This window comes from Moschus berezovskii, chromosome 16, assembly GCF_049115385.1.
Source record: "Moschus berezovskii isolate FMDL1 chromosome 16, NW_MosBer_1.0, whole genome shotgun sequence".
NCBI classification, from domain to species: domain Eukaryota; kingdom Metazoa; phylum Chordata; class Mammalia; order Artiodactyla; family Moschidae; genus Moschus; species Moschus berezovskii.
The window spans coordinates 81,035,249-81,047,949 of NC_142475.1; positions in this window are offsets into that span (position 1 = coordinate 81,035,249).

A 12,701-nucleotide genomic window follows, 5' to 3' on the forward strand; every position below is an offset into this window, starting at 1 on the left:
AACAAAATCAGGGCCCGGTGAGGACCGGAGACAGGCCCTAGTGAGGATTTGAGTCATGCCACACTTAGAACTAGAGTCAGGCCACAGGGAGGACCAGACTCATGGCCCAATGAGAAACAGTGTGACGCTCCAATGAGGACAAGAAACCGGTCCCACTGAGGCAAAGAGTCAGGACAGAGGAAAGAGTCAGGTCATAGTGAGGACGAGAGTCAGGCCATGGTGAGGAGGAGAGTCATGGCAGGGTAAGGAGGAGAGTCAGGCTTTAGTGAGAACCAGAATCAGGCTGGTTCTCACCTAAGACAGTCAGTTTGCAGGGAGGACCAGATTTAGTGCTCAGTGAGTCCAAAGTCAGGCCTTTGCAAAACGAGAGTCAGGCCTTAGTGAGGACAGAGGCAAGCTGTAGTGAAGACCTGCATCAAGGCCCAGTGAGGACCAGATAAAGGGCCTAGGGAGCACCAGAGTCAGGCCACAGTGAGGACCAGAGTCATGCTGTAGTGACAATGAGTGAGGCCATGGTGAGGACGAGGGTCTGGCCTTGACATCACGGGACTCAGGCCCTAGTGAGGATCAGAGCCATGCCATAGTGCGGCCAGAGTCAGGAAGTAGTGAGGACCAGAATCAGGGCCAGGTGAGGAATTGAGTCAGGCCCTAGTGAGGACAAGAGTCAGGCCCCAGTGAGGACAAGAGTCAGGCCGAAGTGAGCCAGAGAGTCAGGCAGTTGGGAAGCAAGAGTCAGGCGGTAGAGATGCCTGGAGTCAGAGCCTAGTGAGCACCAGATTCAGGCCCCATTCAGGACCAGACTCAGGGACCAGTAGGACCAGAGTTAGGCTGTAGGTGGTACCAGAGTCAGGGCCCAGTGAAGACAACAGTCAGGGCATATGATGACCAAAGTCAGGCCCCAGTGAGGTAAAGACTCAGGCCGTAGAGAGGACCAGAGTCAGGACACAGTGAGGATCAAAGTCAGACCATAACGAGGAGCAGAGTGGGCCATAGAGAGGACCAGATTCAGGCTGCGAAGAGGACCAGTGTGGACCAGACTGAGGGCCCAGTGAAGGGCAGAATTGGGGACTAGTGATAAACAAGGTCGGGGCATAGTGAGAAGCAATGTGATGCAGATTCAGGCCAAGTAAGGCAGAGAATCAGTCTGGAGTGAGGCAGAGAGTCAAGCCACAGGGAATTCCAGACTGAGGCTTCTGTGCGAACCAGAGCCCGGCCGTAGCTAGGACAAGAATCAAGTCATAGTGAAGACCAGAGTCAGCCATAGAAGAGGAGTCAGGCTGTTGAGAGAGAGTCATGCCATAGAGAGGACCAGTGTCTGGGCCCAGTGAGGAGTAGACTCAGGGCCCAGTGAGGACAAGAGCCAGGGCCCAGTGAGAGACAGTGTCAGGTACTGGAGAGGACATGCAGTGAGGACCAGAGTGAGGCCCTAGTGTGTACGAGAGTCAGGCCTTAGTGAGGACCAGAGTTACGGCGTGGTGAGGATGGGAGTCAAGCCTTAGTGAGGACCAGAGTCTGAGACCAGTGAGCCAAACAGTCAGGCCCCCTTGTGGCAAAGAGTCAGGCCACAGTGTGGCAAAGTGTCAGGCCACAGTGATGCAAAAAGTCAGGTTGTATGAGGCAAAGTGTCCAACTTTTGGGGACCCCGTGGACTGTAGCCTGCCAGGCTCCTCCATCCATGGGATTTTCCAGGCAAGAATACTGCAGTAGGTTTCCATTTCCTTCTCTAGGGGATCTTCCTGATCCAGGAATTGAACCTGGGTCTCCCATACTGCAGGCAGACGCTTTACCATCTGAGCCACCAGAGAAGCCCGTATCTCCAATATGGAGTTTGTTAATGCTGTACTGTAAATCTCTCAGACTTGTTACCATCTTTGTTTAGTTCAGTAATATCATGTGGTTTAGTTTCTGTCTTCTGTGTGTAGTAAGCCAGTCACTGATTGAAACTATGTATACCTTTGCTTTATGCTATTTTATATCTCACAGCAATATCCCTGTTAACATCTGTCAAAGAAGTTGCTATGGAAACTGAAGCATAACATACCATATTATACATGCAGATTTAACATTTTGTTTCATATCCTTTCTGGTGGAAATTTTCTGCATATGTTCAGTTTTATATTTCTCTGTGTTTCAGTGTTTTAATTTTCGTTTCAATAAAAGTAGAAGTTATTTGATATGCTGATACTACACTGTCATACTAGGGAATTTCTTTCAGCCTTTAAAACTAAATTATTTTTGCTGTATGATTTTAGAAAATAGAGTATATGGGAAAAGACAGCTAAAGCAAATTATGCTTTAGAATACACTTCCCCATATCTAGAAACTAGAAAACTTTAAATATTGAAATAAATAATTATCTAGAAAATATTTGGATTATTAAGAAGATTATGCTATTCAAAAATGGGTTGTGCTGCTGTTTAAGAGATAAAATGATCTTTAACCTTCATAAGTAAAAGTATTGTATCTAAAATACTTTATGGTAGTATAGGAATCAGGTATTGATTTCTTTGATATTTTATTGGCGTATAGATGCTTTAATATGTTGTGTTAGTTTCTGCTGAACAGCAAAGTGAATCAATTATACCTCTAGATATATCCACTCTTTTTTAGATTTCCTTCCCATTTAGGTCACCACAGAGCATTGAGTACAGTTCCCTGTGCTATACAGCAAGTTCTTATTAGTTACCTATTTTATATATTGTTATTGTGGTTTATTCCTTAAGTCATGTCTGACTCTATTGCAACCCCATGGCCTGTAGCCCGCCAGGCTCCTCCGTCCATGGGATTTCCAGCAAGAATATTGGAGTCGGTTGCTATTTCCTTCTCCAGGGCATCGTCTCAACCTCAGGGATCAAACCCATGTCTCTTGAGTTCGCAGGGGAATTCTCTACCACTGAGCCACCAGGAAAGCCCATTTTATATATAGTAGTATATATTAATAAATGTCAATCCCAATCTCTTGATTCACTTTAAAATAAAAAAATGCAGATAGAACAGAGGGAATAAATTAGACTTATAAAACAATCATTTAAAATTATTTAACTGGATACACTGAGTTGTTTCACTCAAGATATTTACTGATTACTGAGTTGATTTCTTACTGGTTAAGTGTTAACATTGCACTTTGCAGCATAGGTCAAAACTATGGTCTTTCAGGCCATTTCAACCAGTTTTAGGTCTTTGTAGAGGACAGGAAACCGAAGATGGGGAGATGGTCTGAATTGAATCACCCATCTGGTGTATCACAAAGCATTCCACATTGACGTTTATTGTATCATTGAGCAGTATATTTGTAATCAATAACAATGCAATTTTGCTTCAAAAATAATAAAACTGTTTAAACGCTAACTCCCATTTTAAGAAAAAGAAAATCTATCCTATTACATTTTAGCTAAATTCTACTTGAAACTGCTTGATGCCTTTGTTTATTATTCCTGAGTTGTTTCATGTCTATTTTCATTAAGTACTCAATTCCTAGTCTTCAGATCAGAAACTTCTGTGCATTCCTCTGATACACAATAGGTCTTGCTTTTGACACTGTATTAAAAATCTCCCTATACCCATCGTGTGGTAGGCAGATTCTGAGATGGCCCCCTAATTCCCTCCTGTTAATGCACAAGACCTGCACAATCTGGAGAATGGAGAAGACCTATGAATATGAGGGTTATTATTCCCTTGATTAGACTGCTCTGTGTGGAGGTACATTTTCCTGCTGACTTTAAAGAAGCTGCCATATTGTGACAGGGCCAAGGTGGCTAGGATCTGAGGGTTGTCTCTAGAATCTGAGATCAGTCCCTGGGGACCCCAGTCCTACAGCTGCAAGAGACAAAGTTCTGCCAACAACTTGAATGAGCTTGGAAGAGGACTCTGAGCCCCAGATGGGAACGCAGCCTAGGCCAAAATCTTGGTTACATCCGTGTTAGACCCCAGCAGAGATCCCATCTGCATTGGGCCTGGACTTCTGACCTACAGATACTGTGAGACAGTAAGTGGATGTTGTCTTAAGTCTCTAAGTTTGTGGTCATTTGTTTACAGTAATAGAAAACTAACATGATCTGAGTTTCTTTTCTATACTCTTTTCACTTCTTTTCTGCCATAGATGAACTAGTAGCAAGTGGGCCCTACATGATTAATCTCAAAATGGGCAATTAAGATAATGATTGTAATGGAAACTTGGCTAATCAAAGCTGGTTTACCTTGTGTTAATGGAGAAAGAAATGGCAACCCAATCCAGGATTCTTGCCTGGAGAATCCCATGGACAGAGGAGGCTGGCAGGCTACAAGAGTCGGACACGACTTAGTGACTAAAGCACCACCACCAAGGCAACATTCTGTAACTGCTGCTTACCTAAGCCACTTCTCCATTTATGCTTGTGTGTTTTCTGAATTCAGGTATAATGTTCTTAAAAATCCCTTGTTGCTGTTCATACTGTTCATGGGGTTCTCAAGGCAAGAATATTGAAGTGGATTGCCATTCCCTTCTCCACTGGACCACATTTTGTCAGAATTCTCCACCATGACCCGTCTGTCTTGGGCGGCCCTACACAGCATGGCTCAGTTTCATTGAGTTACACAAGGCTTTGGTCCATGTGATAAGTTTGATTAATTTTCTGTGACTGTGGCTTCATTCTGTCTGCCCTCTGATGGATAAGGATAAGAGGTCTATGGAAGTTTCCTGATAGGAGAGACTGACTGTGGGGGAAATTGGGTCTTGTTCTGATGAGTGGGGCCATGCTCAGTAAATCTTTAATCCAATTTTCTGTTTTTGGGTGGATCTATGTTCCCTCCCTGTTGTTTGCCCTGAGAACAAACTATGATGGAAGTAATGAAGATAATTCCAGTGGTCATGTATGGATGTGAGAGTTGGACTGTGAAGAAAGCTGATCGCCAAAGAATTGATGCTTTTGAACTGTGGTGTTGGAGAAGACTCTTGAGAGTCCCTTGGACTGCAAGGAGATCCAACCAGTCCATTGTAAAGGAGATCAGTCCTGGGTGTTCATTGGAAGGACTGATGCGAAAGCTGAAACTCCAGTACTTTGGCCACCTCATGCAAAGAGCTGACTCATTGGAAAAGACTCCGATGCTGGGAAGGATTGGGGGTGGGAGGAGAAGGGGATGGCAGAGAATGAGATGGCTGGATGGTATCACCGACTCGATGCACATGAGTTTGAGTGAACTCCGGGAATTGGTGAGGGACAGGGAGGCCTGGTGTGCTGTGATTCATGGGGTCGCAAAGAGTCAGACACGACTGAGCGACTGAACTGAACTGAACTGAACGAAGATAATGGCAACCTCCTTCAAAAGGTCTGGTGCATGCACTGTCATGCTAAGTGCTCCCGACCCTGCAGCAGGCCACGGCCAACCTACGCCTCTGCTGGGGACTCCTGGACACTCACAGCACAGGCAAGTCTGTGGCAGTCTCTTGTGGGGTCACTGCTCTTTTCTCCTGGGTCCTGGGGCACACAAGGTTTTGTCTGTGCCCTCTGTTTCCCCAGTCCTGTGTAAGAACGTTTCACTCAGAGATGGGGCACAATAAAGGACAGAAAAGGTATGGATCTAGCAGAAGCAGAAGATATGAAGAACAGGTGGGAAGAATACACAGAAGAACTATACAAAAAAGATCTTCATGACCCAGATAACCATGATGGCGTGATCACTCACTTAGAGCCAGACAGCCTGGAGTCCAAAGTTGGGTGGGCCTTAGGAAGCATCATTATGAACAAAGCTAGTGGAGGTGATGGAATTCAGTTGAGCTATTTCAAGTGCTAAAAGATGACACTGTGACAGTGCTGCATTCAATATGCCAGCAAATTTGGAAGACTCAGCAGAGTCCATAGGCCTGGAAAAGGTCAGTTTTCATTCCAATCCCAAAGAAAGGCAATGCCAAAGAATGTTCAAAGTACCTCACAACTGCACTCATTTCACACACTAGCAAAGTAATGCTCAAAATTCTCCAAGCGAGGCTTCAGCAGTACATGAACCATGAACTTCCAGATGTTCAAGATGGACTTAGAAAAGGGAGAGGAAGCAGAGATCAAATTGCCAACACCTGTCGGATCACAAAAAAGAGAATTCCAGAAAAACATCTACTTCTGCTTCACTGACTACGCCAAAGCCTTCGACTGTGTGGATTACGCAAACTGTGGAAAATTCTTCAAGAGATGGGAATAGTAGATCACCTGCCCTGCCTCCTGAGAAACCTGTATTCAGGTCAAGAAGCAACAGTTAGAACCAGACATGGAACAATGGACTGGTTCAAAACTGGGAAAGGAGTATGACAAGGCTGTATCTTGTCACCCTGCTTATTTAACTTCTTTGCAGAGTACATCACTCAAAACGCCAGGCTGGAGGAATCACAAGCTGAAATCAAGATTGCCAGGAGAAATATCAACAACCTCAGATACACAGATGACACTACCCTAGTGGCAGAAAGCAAAGAGAAACTAAAAAGCCTCTTGATGAGGGGGAAAGAGGAGAGTGAAAAAGCTGGCTCAAAATTCAACATTCAAGAAACCGAGATTGTGGCCTCTTGTGACGTCACTTTGTGGGAAATAGATGGGGAAAAGTGGAAAAAGTGATTTCTTGGGCTCCAAAATCCCTGTGGACAGTGTCTGCAGCCATGAAATTAAAAGATGCTTGCTCCTTGGAAGAAAAGCTTTGACTAACCTAGACAGTGTACTAAAAAGCAGAGACATCACTTTGCTGACAAAGGTCTTATGGTTTTTCCAGTAGTCATGTGTGGATGTGAGAACTGAACTGTAAAGAAGTCTGATGCTTTAAAACTGTCGTGCTGGAAAAGACTCTTGAGAGTTGCTTGGACGCAAGGAGATCAAATCGGTTAATAATACAGGAAATCTACCCTGAATATTAATTGGAAGGACTGTTGCTGAAGCTTCAATACTTTGAATACCTTATGTGAAGAACCAACTCATTTTAATGAGTCTTTTAGACCCCGATGCTGGGAAAGATTGAGGGCAGGTGGAGAAGAGGGTGACAGAGGATGAGATGGTTGATGGCGTCTTTGACTCAGTGGACATGACTTTGAGCAAATTCCAGGAAACAATGAAGGACAGGAAAACCTGGCATGATGCAGCCCATGGGGTCACAAAGAGTTGGACCTGCCTTAGTGACAGAATGAAAGAATTTCAAAGCCTGTGAGACACATCTTAAAGAAAGAGGAACAAGAAAAATAGTAGCACTTTCCTCAGCTGTTACCTTTAGTTTATGGAGAAAAGTTTACAAATGATGGCCATATACCAGGCACTGGATCTGATGCTGAGCCTGAGATGGGGCAAATCATGTCTCTCCAACGAGCTGAGTAAGCCAACTATTCAATACTTGGGCCAATGTATGTCTAAAAGGCTACTGAGAATGGGTAAGAAAGATGTGTAGCTTGGGAGATGGAACTTGAACTGTACCTGAAAGAAAGGACTAGGGAGCAGAAAAAGACAGGTAGGTGGGACATCTGCAAAGTCAGGAAAAGATGAAAGAATAAAGCTACAACCATGTTGGGAGCAGAGGGCAGGTGGCTTCTTGGGGACAGCTTGTGCACCATGATGGGACTAGCAGACTTCTCTGCAGGCCATAGAGAGTAATAAAAGGAACTGAAGCAGAAAACTGAAAGAGGGCTACAAAGGTCCTACCAAGACCATCAGAGACTGATCACATGAAGCTGAGTTTATTCAACTTTCTGAGCAAAAGTGAGCATCACCCCCAGGAAGTCTTGATAACATCTCAAAGGGAGAGTGAGGGCAGGGTGTTGAAAGACTTCAGATGGTTCTGGGGTGGGTTTGGACAGCGAGGACCTGCCAGAATTTGTAAACCAAGGGAGTTGCTGGCACAGTCTCATTTTTGGAATCCTTGAGTCTTTGTGGAAACCCTGAACTAAGGGTTTATCTTGGAATATGCAGACCTGAAATAGCTTCTGTTAAGGCAATTTGAACTTGAGGTAGTTTTTCATGTCATGTCATAGTTTGAGACAGTTTATCAGTTTTGAGATTCACACTGTCGGTTTTATAAATTGTGTTTTCTGTTTCATTTCTCATTATTTTGCATTTTAAAAAGATCATCAAGAAGTATGAGGAAGGGATCATACGGGGATAGATAAGAGGCAAGGAGACTTTGAGATTATAGAGTAACACACAACACCTAAAGGACAAGGTGGAACCATGGAGCAGTGAGCAGGTGATGGGTGAGGAGTAATACAGAGGAACTGTAGCAAGTTGTGGAAACCAAATAATCTGGGGGAGAGGAAGAGGGGAGGATAAGAGAGAGGGATAATTTGGGAGTGATACCAGCCTGCCAGCTTCGATGGATGGGGAGGGAAGAAAAAACTTGGAAAAATATAAATAAGTTCAAGGTGGAATTGTTGCCTGTGGACATCTAGGTGCTGCTCGGAGGACACTCACTCATTTTCCAACAGTCATTTCTTGAGAACTCTCATGTGCCTGGTTCACTTCTAGTTACTGGGATAGATTAGTGCTTTGTCTCCTGCAAAACACCCAGATCTCTGTCCATGTGAAGCTTATACTTGAATAAGAGGAGATAAAAATAAACAGTGAACACAACCAGTGAATTATCTGGCATGTTAGAAGGTGACGAATGTTGTAAGGAAGAGAGTAAGAAAGGTAAAGGAATTTGGGTGTGGTAGGGAAAGACCTGGGTGGTAATTTTAAATGGGTACTAATTGCACTCATCTCACACGCTAGTAAAGTCATGCTCAAAATTCTCCAAGCCAGGCTTCAGCAATATGTGAACCGTGAACTTCCAGATGTTCAAGCTGGTTTTAGAAAAGGCAGAGGAACCAGAGATCAAATGGCCAACATCTGCTGCATCATGGAAAAAGCAAGAGAGTTCCAGAAAAACATCTATTTCTGCTTCATTGACTATGCCAAAGCCTTTGACTGTGTGGATCACAACAAACTGTGGAAAATTCTTCAAGAGATGGGAATACCAGACCGCCTGACCTGCCTCTTGAGAAACCTGTATGCAGGTCAGGAAGCAACAGTTAGAACTGGACATGGAACAACGGACTGGTTCCAAATAGGAAAAGGAGTACGTCAAGACTGTATATTGTCACCCTGCTTATTTAACTTATATGCAGAGTACATCATGAGGAACGCTGGGCTGGAAGAAGCACAGGCTGGAATCAAGATTGCTGGGAGAAATATCAATAACCTCAGATATGCAGATGACACCACCCTTATGGCAGAAAGTGAAGAGGACCTCAAAAGCCTCTTGATGAAAGTGAAAGAGGAGAGTGAAAAGGTTGGCTTGAAGCTCAACATTCAGAAAACGAAGATCGTGGCATCTGGTCCCATCACTTCATGGGAAATAGATGGGGAAACAGTGGAAACAGTGTCAGACTTTATTTTTGGGGGCTCCAAAGTCACTGCGGATGGTGATTGCATCCATGAAATTAAAAGACGCTTACTCCTTGGAAGGAAAGTTATGACCAACCTAGAGAGCATATTAAAAAGCAGAGACATTACTTTGTCAACAAAGGTCTGTCTAGTCAAGGCTATGGTTTTTCCCGTGGTCATGTATGGATGTGAGAGTTGGACTGTGAAGAAAGCTGATCGCCAAAAAATGATGCTTTTGAACTGTGGTGCTGGAGAAGACTCTTGAGAGTCCCTTGGACTGCACGGAGATCCAACCAGTCCATTCTAAAGGAGATCAGTCCTGGGTGTTCATTGGAAGGACTGATGTTAGAATTGAAACTCCAATACTTTGGCCACCTCATGTGAAGAGTTAACTCACTGGAAAAGACTCTGATGCTGGGAGAGATTGGGGGCAGGAGGAGAAGGGGACGGCAGAGAATGAGATGGCTGGATGGCATCACTGACTCGATGGACATGGGTTTGAGCGAACTCCGGGAGATGGTGAGGAACAGGGAGGCCTGGTGTGCTGTGATTCATGGGGTCACAAAGAGTTGGACATGACTGAGCGACTGAACTGAACTGAACTGAACTGAAGGGTGGACCTCACTGAGGAGATTTTTCTGAGAAAAGACTTGATAGAAGTTAGGAGCTCTCCACCAAGTGCTGGCAGGCAAAATATAGGATACCCAGTCACAGTTGAGTTTCAAATAAGTACAGAGTAATTTTTTCATGTCAGTATGTCCCATGCAATATTTGGGACATAGTCAAATAAATTATATGTTTATCTGAAATGAAAATTTAACTGGGCATCTTGTATTTTTATTTGCTAAGTCAGGCATCATGATTCCAGGCAAGGAGAATATTCCATGCAAAGGCTCTAAGAAAGGAGTATGCCAAGGAAAATCCAAGGCCTGTGTGGCCAGTTCCATGTGGGTGGGGATGGGGTGGGTATATGGGCTGACAGTGCCACTGTGAGGTCATGGCTTTAAAAGGGATCAAATGGGCAGCTGCTGCAGGGCTGAAGGCAGACGGGTCAGAACTGCCCTGCTTGTTAACAGGATCACTCTGGCTGTCGAGTGAGACTAAACAGTAGGGGAGAAAGGGAGGAAGCAGGATGACCCCTGGGTGACCTCTGGAAAGGGACTGTGTGTGCAGAAAGGTGGGTGGTCAAGATTCCTTAGCTTTTCTGTACTTCAGAAGAATATTTTAAATTTAGGAGAAAGAAAAGGAAGAGACTAGGTTTGTTTGTGATTTCATGGGCGTTTGTCTTGCTGTCTCAAAATAAATAAATAAATAGACACAGACCAAATCTCCTCTCTAGGAGTCTGCAAACACTTTTTATAAAGAGCTAGATGGTAAATCTCCTTTAGGTTTTACAGGCCAAGTTGCAAAATTGAATGTATTAAGTATATATCCAGATGACAAGAGAGAAACAAATTTCCATAAGATTTCATAAACAAAAACTAAGCATGATATTTTGCAATACAGGAACACTAATGGAAAGAATGGTAGTATTTGGGGGATTACATTTGCTTAGTTGGGGTTCAAAGTTACTATTTCCTGTCATCAAAATTGATTGCAAGTGTTCATCTATTACTGCCGACCTGTAATAAGATTTTACATATTTTACCTCCGAAAATTTTTTGTCACGCAGGTGAATACTAGCAAATACTGACCCCTGAAGTTGTGGTATTAATTGAGAGTATTTACCACTTGGGAGACTTTTATTGAATTCTGCTAGATTCTCCTCTTGATATCTGCCTTTTCAGTTCAGTTCAGTCGCTCAGTCGTGTCCGACTCTCCGCGACCCCATGAATCACAGCACGCCAGGCCTCCCTGTCCATCACCAACTCCCGGAGTACACTCAAACTCATGTCCACAGAGACGGTGATGCCATCCAGCCATCTCATTCTCCGTCGTCCCCTTCTCCTCCCGCCCCCAACCATTCCCAGCATCAGAGTCTTTTCCAGTGAGTCAACTCGTCGCATGAGGTGGCCAAAGTATTGCAGTTTCAGCTTTAGCATCAGTCCCTCCAAGGAACACCCAGGATTGATCTCCTTTAGAATGGACTGGTTGGATCTCCTTGCAGTATAAGGGACTCTCAAGAGTCTTCTCCAACACCACAGTTCAAAAGCATCAATTCTTCGGCGATCAGCCTTCTTCACAGTCCACCTCTCACATCCATACATGACCACGGGAAAAACCATAGTCTTGACTAGACGGACCTTGGTTGTCAAAGTAATGTCTCTGCTTTTTAATATACTATCAAGGTTGGTCATAACTTTCCTTCCAAGGAGCAAGCGTCTTTTAATTTCATGGCTGCAATCAGCATCTGCAGTCATTTTGGAGCATGTCATTACAATGCAGATTATCACTTCCAATCAAAAGTTAGGTGGAAGCCCATCGATTTCTCAGGTAAATGGATTTTGCAATAAGGACATTTCCTTTGCACTTTCATTGCAGTCCAAAAAAATATTGTTACAACTGTAGTTTCAGCTCAGAATGTATACTCACACAAATTTGTATGGGAATAGAGTTTGCACCTCTTTTTCTTTTTTTGTTTTTAAAATTTATCTTTAATTGAAGGATAATTGCTTGACAGAATTGTGTTGGTTTCTGCTAAACATCAGCATGCATCAGCCATAGGTATATATATGTCCCCTCCCTCTGGAACCTCCCTCCTGCATCCCTCCCCATCCCACCCCTCCCCTCCAGGTTGTTACAGAGCCCCTGTTTGAGTTTCCTGAGACATACAGCAAATTTGCATTGGTTGTTATTTTACTTATGGTAATGCAAGTTTCTATGTTGCTGCTGCTGCTGTCTCTCTATACATCTCACCCTCTCCTTCTTCCCCCCCAACCTCGACTGTGTCCATAATTTTTGACAGCACAGGAGGTACATAAGGCAACTTTTCTTTACTTGTGATTTAAACATTAGCTGTTGTCTAATTTGCTTTACTACAGTGTAAATTTTACACACAAGCTCTATATTTCCTTAGAGTTTTAGGTCGATTGCACTAAGAAGCATTATTAAATCTGTAACCAAAACTAATTTTCAAATTCAACCCATGGTTAATAATAGTGATTATCATAGAAAAAAATTCAATTCAGCCCTGAGCTAAAAAAAATAATAAAAGAACATTAACACTTTACTATTGCTAACCTATTGAATTGCTATGCAGTTGAGAAAGTTAGGATATTCAGTTTTTATTCTGACAAAAACTCATGAAAGTAATAAGGGATAAGTCCAAATGAGGGTCACTGCTGACTTACCGGTTCAATAACACATGATAGATTCCAATATTTTTTTGCAAAGTCCCTG